This window comes from Indicator indicator, chromosome 4 (assembly GCF_027791375.1).
Source record: "Indicator indicator isolate 239-I01 chromosome 4, UM_Iind_1.1, whole genome shotgun sequence".
Taxonomy (NCBI): domain Eukaryota; kingdom Metazoa; phylum Chordata; class Aves; order Piciformes; family Indicatoridae; genus Indicator; species Indicator indicator.
In genome coordinates this window covers 38,766,478-38,777,743 of record NC_072013.1, presented here as the reverse complement: position 1 = coordinate 38,777,743, position 11,266 = coordinate 38,766,478, and the positions used below count along the sequence as shown (strand labels likewise).

The window sequence follows — 11,266 nt, the reverse complement described above, 5'->3', positions numbered from 1 at the left end:
GTGTTGAACCTTTTATGGGGCAAGGAGTGGATTACTTGATGCTTACCTATGACTAAGAGGGGAGGGGGGGATTATAGTTCATGGCTTCACATTTAACTTTCAGATGAAAAAATAAACAGAATTAAATTTATTTCCTGCCTGCCTGTTTGCCTCTCTCTTTCCTGCACAAAGAGATTTTTTGGGAAACCTTATACACCTACTATGCACACAATCAATATGCTCAGTCGTGATAGGCAGGGGAGGCTTTTGGAAGTCATTAATTCACATAAAACCCCCAGAGAGCTGCCTAAGTGGGGTTTGAATAGGCATTAAATTAAATATGCATATGTTTTAAATGCACATCATTCATTACACAGCAAAATGAAACTTTCAGGGGTTTTTGGATACTTCTTACAGACCACAGCACCTAAACACCCAAAATCAAACTGATTTTCTCCTGTACTGACGTTACATTTTAACACTCCCTTCTGCAATAAAATTTTCTCATGTTTCCAACACCTCACCTACCATTCTGTGAAAGACACAAATAATTGGTCACCTGGAATTAGTTTTTTGAGAAGGCTGAATATTTAATTTTCCATTATCTCCACTTTTTTAAAAGCAAGGCATTGTTTAATGCCACCGAGGAGCTGACATTTAGCAAAGCAACACCGCTTCTTCGCAGCAAAAAAGGGTTAAAGAGATCTGTATTAATAGAGAAGTCAAGCTTTTAATATTCTGCAAATATTAACAAAGAAAGATGATAATGTTGAGTTAATATGGGTTAAGGATAAAACGAAAATAATTTTTTCTGATTGCTAAGTGTTGACACTTTTTTGGCTAGGCCCGCAGCCTTTTCTTGAAGGCTGTGTAATTACAGAAGGCTTTTCCCCTCCTTCCCCCTCCTGCTTCTAGCCCACATTAGTAATGACCCCTTCACTGCTTCAAAAACCACTAATAGTCTTCAGCAAAGGCAAGAAAAATGAACAGGATAAATTGGAATCCACAGTCAGTAATTTGCATCATATGAGGCTGCTTTGGCCACTCACACTCATTCCTGGCCATCAATCGTGCGCTGTCAGGTGCTGCACTCTGCCACCATGATAAATACTCCTCCTAACACTCTGATTCGTCCAAACAATGTAATTGTCCTCTATTCTCCTCTTGGTAATGGAGATAATGAATGACTGCACAAACAAGAAGGATTGCTCATCACAGACACAGGGGTGGCTTCAAACTGAAAAGCCCCGAGTACAAATTTTAATTGACTGAAAACACAGGTTGAAAGAAAAAGAAATTCTGCCTTCCATTTCCAGCCTTTGAGACCATCACTTCTGAGCGTTCCCCTTCTGGTTCAGGGGGCTGGCTTCTTTCCCCTCAACGTGAGGACCCCACAAAATGGGTAAAAAAAAAAAAGGGACTGTAGAAAATCCCGTTGTTGGAAAGCAGCCACAAAAATGCTGTCCAGTATGGGATTCGTGTAAAACAACTCCAACAGTGCTTGATCCCAAACTGCCAGGAGCTGGTGTTATGAAGAAAATAAAATAACAAAAAATAACAAAAAAAAGGAAAAAAAAAAAAAAAGAAAAAACAATCCCCCAACAAATGGAAACAGTTCCATCCAGTTAAATACTTATTGTACTGCAAGGAATTGTATGTTTTTAAAATTTCAGTGGAAACATAACCACACATAAAGTGAATTGCGTTCGGCGGTGCAGAGCGTGATGGAAATCAGTGAGCCTACTCAGTGTGAGAGCCATCCTGGAGCTATTAAGACATTTGAAAATTGGTACACACAAGAGCAACAAACACTTAAAAGCCGAGATCTTATCGAAATTCACCTTGCACAGATGGCTTTTATTATTTCTAATTAAGAGTGAGGGACAATAGCGTAGCAACTCTTAACTTATTTAAATAATGTTTTACGTTTTGGTGGGGAGAGGGAGAACGAGCCAGCACTGGTGGTGTTTTCTGTTGATTTTTTTCTTCCTCCCTCCCCTCCTTCCTTCAACATCAGTGATTCTACAGCTTTTAAATGTGAAGTGGACTGTTTATCTGAAAGTGTGCTGGCAGACTGCCACCATATTTCTAAGATTAAAGAAAGGATTGAAAACAATTCAGCTTTCCGAGGAACTGAAACCACCACAATATGTTTCTGATTAATTTACAAATATATGTATATATTTAAGGCTAAACTACAGAACCAGAAAATTCCTACTAGTTAGTCTATCACAGGCATTCTTACACTTTATTAGAACAGACATCATATTGAAATAATAAGCATGGGAGGCCTTCGTTTCTTCTTTGATCTGCATTACTGGATGTCTGACTGGCTCAGATTTAAAATAAACTTTTGGTATGTTTGCACTTGAAAACTGGAGAAAAGACCACAAGTAATAATTTGTTGTCAGTTTCCATATTCTCTAACTAAAAACTACAGTTTGTTCTGCACGCTGCTGGGTACCAGGCCGTGTTAGTCCACTCACCCCTGCAAGTGGCTAAACTTGCTTGGAGGAATAGATGCTCTGGTATGGGAGTGATGCTGATAGATCACTTCATCAACCTGGAACTAGCTGAGATGAATTAAAGGTACAGGTCATAGCTCTCCCTGCTTTCCAAATCTCTTGCAGGCTAGTGTCTTGACAAACTTAAACACCCAGGGATCTACTGGAAAAGGTTACCATGGAGCTCTCCTTTTCCTCTGAACATCCCAAAGGTTGTAATTTCATGACAAAAAAACAAAACAAAACAAAACAAAACCAAACCAACCAACAAAACACAGTCAAATGCATCACAGATGTGAAGGCAAGATTTTAAGCTGGTTAATGATGGCTCTTCTGTGTGATTTTGAAGTGTTGGGGTTTTTGATTGTTTTTCTGTATAAATGTTGTCAATTTGCTTCCAATAGCTTAAAATATAGTAAGCAGTGGTGTTTAAGTGACATCTATGCCCAGCAGAGATGGATTTGGTTTTAAACTTGGAGGTTTGTGTGTATGTAGGCAAAAATTTTACTCAGGCTGAGGTACAGATTATGAAGTTTTATATGAGGTTAGTTCACTTTCTTATTTAGAAAGTTGTAGAGGGAAGAACACAGAAGAGAGTCTGTGATCAAGAGGTGAAAAAATCCTAAACTAGTAACCCTATAAAAACTATAAACCCTTAAAAAACTATTATCCTTAAAAAGGATAACGAGCACAGAATGCTACGGATGGTTATACATGACAGGATTAAAGAACACATTGATGTCCTTTAACTTTCCTCAGCCTGTTAAAAGCTTTGCTTGTCTGATTCAGAATGAATCTCTGTAACAAATGAGTTAACACTCATTAAAAAAAAAAAAAAAAAAAAGGAAAGAGCTTTGAAAATCCCACCATCTCTAAAAATTCCCACTCTGCTGAGTATATCTCATCCCTTTATTGCCAAGGTAACCATGAGCATCTTCAGTGCTACTGGATGGTCAGATAGAATCATAGAATTGTCAGGGTTGGAAGGGACTTCAAAGATCATCCAGATCCAACCCCCCTGCCATGGGCAGGGACACCTCACACTAGATCTGGTTGCCCAGAGCCACATCCAGTGCCACAAACCCCCTAGTTCTCTGTTTACAGATAACAAGGCCATGCTTCAGGCATAGGACTGAGCTCCAAATTGGATGCACTCCTGATTCTATGTGATGACTGCAACTCATTTAGGAACGAAAGAAGCCACTTACACTCCAGAAGTTTCATAATTCAGCAGCAACAGAAAGTGTTGTGAGCATATTCCCTTGACAGACTAAGCAGTAGTAGGGACTCCATTTAAATTGTGGTCCTAACTGCCTAAGATATCACAGAATCACAGAATTTTAGAGGTTGGAAGGGACCTCAAGGGATGGTAGAATCATAGAATCATAGAATCAAGAAGGCTGGAAGAGACCTCAAAGATCATCGAGTCCAACCTGTCACCCTAAACCTCATGACTATCTAAACCATGGCACCAAGTGCCACGTCCAATCCCCTCTTGAACACCTCCAGGGATGGTGACTCCACCACCTCCCTGGGCAGCCCATTCCAATGGCCAACCACTCTCTCTGTGAAGAACTTTCTCCTCACCTCCAGCCTAAACCTCCCCTGGCGCAGCTTGAGACTGTGTCCTCTTGTTCTGGTGCTGGTTGCCTGGGAGAAGAGACCAACCCCCTCCTGGCTACAACCTCCCTTCAGGTAGTTGTAGACAGCAATGAGGTCTGCCCTGAGCCTTCTCTTCTCCAGGCTAAACAGTCCCAGCTCCCTCAGCATCTCCTCATAGGGCTTGTGCTCAAGGCCTCTCACCAGCCTCGTTGCCCTTCTCTGGACATGCTCCAGCAATTCAACATCTTTCCTAAACTGAGGGGACCAAAACTGGACACAGTACTCAAGGTGTGGCCTAATTGAGTCCAAACCCTCTGCCAAAAGAAGGATCACCCAGGGAGTCCACACAGGAATGCATCCAGGTGGGTTTTGAAAGTCTCCAGAGAAGGAGACTCCACAACCTCTCTGGGCAGCCTGCTCACTGTAAAAAATTTTCTCCTCATGTTGAGGTGAAACCTTTTATGCTCAAGTTTGCATCCATTGTTCCTTGTCTTATTGCTGTGCCTACTGAAAAGACATTGGTCCCCTCCACATAGAGACTGACCCCATCCACCATCTCATCTCAGCACAGCTCAGCTCATTGCAGCCCTTTCCATCCCTTAACCATATAAAGGTCTCCAAAATGGTGAAGATGAAGAGGGCCCTTCACAGAAGGCTGAACCAAGATTACTAAGCATTTTTTCTTAAAAGATTGAGAGTATCTGCTGAACCAAAAACCTTTCAAACGTCCCTTAAATCCTACCTGTCATAGAAGAAATAGTCTTTTCTTTCACAGAATCACAGAAACATTCAGGTTGGAAAAGACCTTCAGGATCACCAAGTCCAACCCTGCAAGGCTCTGCAAGGGTCACCCCTAAACCATAGCCTCAAGCACCACATCCAAACCACCTTTAAACATACCCAGGGCTGGGGACTCAACCACCTCCCTGGGCAGCACATTCCAATCCCTGACCACTCTTGATGGGAAATTTTCCTAATGTCCAGAACATTCCTGTTCCTGTCCTAGAAGAAATATCCTTTTCTGTTATGTGCGTCCATCCTGCCAGACATATAGTTAACAGTTCTCCATTCTCCATCTCCAACATGATACTACCATTTTGAGCAGAGAGTGCTGTTATGTCTCTGTTAATCCCTAGAGAAGACCACCCATGCTAAAAATGCTGAGTGCCAAATCCAGCAGCCTAAAGAGGAGAATCAGAGTTGCTGTGGATGACCTAACATCAAACAATGCTCAGGAGACTGGGGGCTTCCCTACCCATAAAGACAGCCATTCTTACTACTGGGTAGGATAGAGCTCATTGGAGCAATATCCTGCTAGCTAAGATGAAGCAAGGAGAAATTAAAAAGCAAAGCTGGAACACGTATGAGCCAAGGACCTAAACACTCCAGCTCTACCACAATCCTGACTCCTGCTGCTCTGAAGAACAAAGGGCCAGGAGGAGCCACTGCTCTGTGTTTTGCCACCCCAAAGACATCAGGTAACACATTCAAAGAGACAAGCTGATGTGCTAAGAAAGTTCAATATACATGAGAGGGTTGCTGGTGACATATGGCTGCATTTAGACACACACAAAAAGGAAAGATGACCAGCTGTGTGGATTGCAGAATGAAAGCTTCTGAAGCATGTTTACAGGGGGGAAAAAATATATCTATATATAAAACATATATTATAATATAATATTATATATAGATATAATATATATAATATATATTATACATATACTATATATCTTATATACAGATATTATATATAAAGATATTATATATATAATATATGTATATGACAGATATATATATATAAAAATAAAAGATGTATTAAGGAAGGGAAGATGATTAATAAAATAATAACATGTAGTATCCTGGTAAAAAAATTTCTGTCCCATTGGAAGTAGAACCACGATGGAGAATAATATTCTCCAGTGTTGTAAGGAAAGCATTCTGTGTTCTTCCATCCAAAATTTACCCCAGAACATTTTCCTTCAAGTGAATTAAAAGTGTGATGAGTGGCCTGTAGAGTGATTTTGAAGATGGTGAGCTTTCACTTCGACGAGAAAGGTGATGAAGAGCATTATCATTAACCAGATATAATTCAGCTCTATTAATGGAATATAACTCGGCTCTGTTTACTGGGAAGAACTGAGGTTTCTGGTGAAAATGTTAATATGTTGCTGTTGTCCCAATTTCCAGATGGGCTATTTACAATTTCAGGGTTTTGATACATAAGAATAAACAGACACTTTGGCTCTGGTCTTTCAACTCAGAATTTTCAGGTAGTGAGTCTCCTGAAAATAGGACAAAAAATAGCATGGTGTGACATAAGGAATGGTGAAAAGAGTCTGTGGAGGAAATGAAGGACTATCTGATAGGGACAGTAAGAAATTGAATGGCATACTTTGTAGCTAGGTACTAATTAAAATAAATAAATAAAATGCAGCCCTGTAGGAAAATATTAAGGCTGCTGCTCACAGAATCACAGAGAATGTGAGGGGCTGGAAGCGACCTCAAAAGCTCATCCTGCCCAACCCCCCTGCCAGAGCAAGATCACCTAGAGCAGGTCACACAGGAACACATCCAGGCAGGTTTTGAATATCTCCAGAGAAGGAGACTCCACATCCCCTCTGGGCAGCCTGTTCTAGTGTTCTGTCACCCTCACAGGGAAAAACGTTTTCCTCCTGTTTCCATGGAACTTCCTATACCTCAGCTTCCACCACTGCCCCTTGTGCTGGCATTGGGCATCACCCAGCAGAGCCTGGCTCCAGCCTCTGGGCACTCACCCTTTGCATATTTATTGATGAGGTCACCCCTCAGTCTCCTCTTCTCCAAGCTACGGACACCCAGCTCCCTCAGTCCCAAGGACTATAAAGTTAGCTGAGATAACTGGAGATGGTTCTGCTGCAGTTGTGTGACAGAATGAACTAGAGGAGAAAGAGGCAGTCGAAGTATGAATCAGAGGAGAAAGAGGTACTCAAAGTTAGGCTTAAATCTTGGCCATAGATTAAAACAGAGGGAAGTTTGGTAGCTATGGAAAAGATGGAAAGCTAGAAAAGATTTTAAAAATGCATTTTAGATAGCAAGGAAGTGCTGGAGAGAGGAAGAGTGGTATTGGAAAGATGGTTTTCAGGTCAGTCTCCAGGCATAAAGCACAATGCCTAGTAATAAAACCAAACAGAATCACAGTGATTTTCGTCTCCTAGGTATTATATCATATCTCCTAGATGGTTGGATATAAAATCCTATTTCCATTGAGCCAGGGAGACTTTTGCCATTCTCTTCCTTAGAATTTGATTTGGAGCCTAATTTAAGAAACTTAACCTCTGTGTAAACATACAGAAAAATGTTACTTTAACCACCTGAAACACAAAAACTGTGTTCCAGACAAATATTGAAGAGGTTAGGGTAATATTTTATAACTAGTGTAGCTAAAGACTGAAAAGACAACGTGGAATTCAGCTGTAGAATGAATTGCTCTAACCCCAACAGGGGCTAAAATTAAAGACAGTAGTTGAAAATCAAAATCTGCAATGAAGCCAACGTGGAGAAAGTCTTTCAAACCACTGAAAAAAAAATCTCCATGATAAAGCAGTCTCAGAAGTACTGAAGGCAAAAAAAATTTACTGTGAATGTTAAAGTCAAAATCATATTGAGGAAGTCTTGAAGTGATGAAGGGAATGAAGGTGTAAGGCAGGAATAATACTTTTAAATAGTTCTCTCTCATTTAAGCCAAAGTGTCTCATCAAGTTCTGCTTCGTTAATCCCTTGAGAGAGAGCAAAATGTAGGTATGAGAACACCTCTCTTAAAGCAAACCAAGAAAATAATCAGCATGGCTGAAAGAAAAAAAAATTTAAAAGATCCTTTTCATGAATGTTGAGATGCAGGTGAGATGCAGAACTGGATACCCTTTAGTGGCATAACAGAATGCAACTGTCTGGCGAGCCCCAGGTTCTTCTGCTCCATAACGTGAACCTTTATCAGCTGTCAGGCTTGTCAAAAACCAAAAAAATCTTTATTTATGCTAAAGATCAGCTCCACCAGTACAATTTGGACATAAATATCTGTTTTTGCCCCCATGCACTCACTGGGTTTGAAGTAAGGTACTCCAAAAAGGGATTGTTTGAAAATATCAGAACCAGGTATATGATGAGCTCAAGTTTTGAATATGTTAATCTCTACAATGTTTTGTTTGGGTTTTTTTCAGGTTCACCTAGATTACTGGCTATGACTGGGGCAGACAGTCATTCCACATCAGATCTTGCAGATAGTCATTCCACCCCAGATCTTTTCACTCAAGTTTTCCAGTTTGGAGTAGGAATTTGTGAGTCATATGAACACATTTAGGAATGTAACCAAGATTAGTTATTAAACAGTAGTACCCACACAGAAGAGTTGTATCTGTCTTTGAAGGTTCAGCCATCTCACTGATTAGTTTTGGGGGTGTTGTTTTTTTTCTCAAGACTGGATAAACTGAAGAACCTCAGATTATGCATTTGAAAAGTTCAGGACCACGGAAGGATTTTCACAAATCTGGTCCCAAACATTCCCAACAATACAAGCAGGGAATCAGTTCCTACAGGGCTCATTTAATTGAATTTGAACCTCTATCTCACCTACCAGAGCTGAATCTTATTTGACTGCCCTAAACTATTTTTTTTTTTTTTTTACAGAAAATAGTTTACAAAGGTGTCATAAAAGAGTACAAGTTTCAGAAAGCCATCAAGATAAAGCTTAGTTTCATTTTTCCCCCTGCTCTGGAGGTAGGATTTACAATTAATAGGGGGAATCATGTCCACTGTGAACAATAATGGACAAGGAAGTAGCAGAACCTAACTTCTGTTAGCTGGGATAGAGAATCAAAGATTCAAGGAAACACAGAAAAGGGTTTATAAAACCTGTAGATGTGAACAGACATGGCTGTGAAAAGATTAGAATACCTTAAATACCCCAGAAACAGAAACATTTAATTATTTCAAAGAAAATAGAGATTCAGAATGAATCACACATAAACATGTGAAACTCCAGAAGAACTGCAAGTCCTAAATACTTGTCCCTCTTGTAAAAGGGAATGTAACATATTGGGGACTGTTTAGTGAAGGATCCATTACTGAATGTCCAGAACAGTTTTCTGAACTTCAGGAAATACATTGAAACGTACTTCATTTAATGAGGATGGCAACGTGGATTTATGACAGCAAGGTCTTTCTTAATTAACTTGCTGGTGTTGTTAAATAATGTTATCACCAGAGCAGAGAAATGGAAATGCCATAGATATTATCTCTCTGGGGTTTATTACAGCACTTGATATAATTTCAGATTAAAGACTATAAAGTAGAAAAATGTCTCATAAACAGTAACAACAAGCGGTGTGTGCAGCTGACTAGTGAGAAGGCTCTTCCCACTTTTACATTTAATTGAGTTAGGCAACAATATCAGATAAAGCTGGAAATACAAAAGATTCATGCACTGTTAGGCATGAAAGGTAAGCTAAAGGGCCAACCTACTACCCCACAAAGGCAGCAGAAGCTCTCTGCAGACTTCGGTGGAAGCTGGGTCGTAAATTTACTACTGATTAACACAGAAATCCATTAATTCCTGAGGTGCAGCTGTTGGGATGCAAATGGTGACAAAACAGTGCAGGTAGTTTTCTCTGAAACCTCTTGGTGTAATACAGGAGTGAAAATCTCAACAGGCACAAAAACATTTAGCATTAGCTCTCATAGTTTCACAAGCTCTGTTAGAGGCCTTTAGCCTAATCCATGATTCTTCAGTTTCTGCTACTTTGTGGATCTCAGGCTCATCTCTTGCTTTAAGTTGGAGAAATTGTGCAACCCACCAGGCTAAATAAAACCAACAAAGCTCAGCAGTGCATTTTGTCTTTTTCACTCCAATAGGCAGAGCCAATCATATCCCAAATGTTATGCTGTATACTCTGAAGCCTGTGGATTGCAGGCACAAAGCAAGTCACAAGTATGGAGATTAAAATCTGCTCTGCATTTGAAGTGAATTAAGTACTGATACCATAAACCCCACAATGTCTCTATCATTAAGGGAAAACTGAGCTACCTAGAACTGATTTTTTCACCATCCAAACATAAATCAAGAGGCTGATGCATCTGACTTGGAAAACTGTGCTGTGTTGTGTTGGAAACTCAAAACTAATCTTTTTTTTTAAACACATTTCATAGCCTATCCTGGCAGTAATACTTAGGCAGCGTTACTGAGCAGCACTTTCTTCCACGTGAGAACCCTTTGAGCTTGGTTGGGTCACACACAGAATAAAAACACTAATCAGTGCAAGTAAGGTCTGCCTCTGAGTCTGGCTCATAGACAGAGGACCAGAGAGAGAACTTTGTTTTGGTTTTTCTCTAAGTAGGAGACTTGGAATTTCCTTTTTACCTAAGCTGCATCTGCCGAGCTAGTTTGTTACAAAAGAAATGGGCACTATGGCAATACATAGCTCCAAGAGTCTCCCATTCATACCATAAATATGTGAGGCCATGGCTCTGGGCAAGCTTTTCAACACATTCAGTAGCAGGATTTGATAGAATGCAACAGCTAGCTCTCATTGCACCTCTTAATTTGCTTGCTGGAACTTGGCAATTTACCTTTCAAGAGCCACAGACCAAATGGATATCTGCTTGGCACGCACAAAAGTTCTTTTCAGGGATCTAGTGAAAGGGTAAGGTATGGTCTGCAGCTTAATGAAGTTAAAAGCTAGTGACATATCTTGCCAGAAAATATTCATGACCTACTGAAATGAAAGCAGTTATCAGAAACCAAAGGATTATCTCTGGATTTTTCATATACATAGTTTGATTTGTACTTCATTAGTTTTGCTTCATTTGCAAAAGCAAAGGCAAGGGCTGCAGCAGCTTTAGCTGTACAAAGACACCACGTTAACAACAAACCCCTCAACCATTCATAGTCAAGGCCAGGCTTGTTGAAGGGTTCCTCTGAGTTTTGGCAAAGGCTGTTAAGACTTTTGGGTGCAGGGCTGCAGCTGATGTTTATGTGTGGCCACCAGGTGAGCCTGCTGTGGTTCAGCCTAAAGCCTCGCACTAAGTCTGAACTCAAAACCTCAGAGATGAACTCTCAGCCCTGACTTTGCCCAGATGTAAAAACATTCCCACAGGAACATCCTGCAAAGGGAAACTGCTTCCAAGGATAGCTGCTTTCCAAAGTAGAT

The 11,266-nt window shown here is 40.3% G+C and overlaps 1 protein-coding gene across 10 annotated transcripts in view; it reads right to left on the bottom strand.

The window, feature by feature from the left end:
- MEIS2 (Meis homeobox 2) overlaps window positions 1-11,266 on the bottom strand; it is a 220,271-nt gene that overhangs the window by 77,781 nt on the left and 131,224 nt on the right. The window lies entirely within an intron of this gene.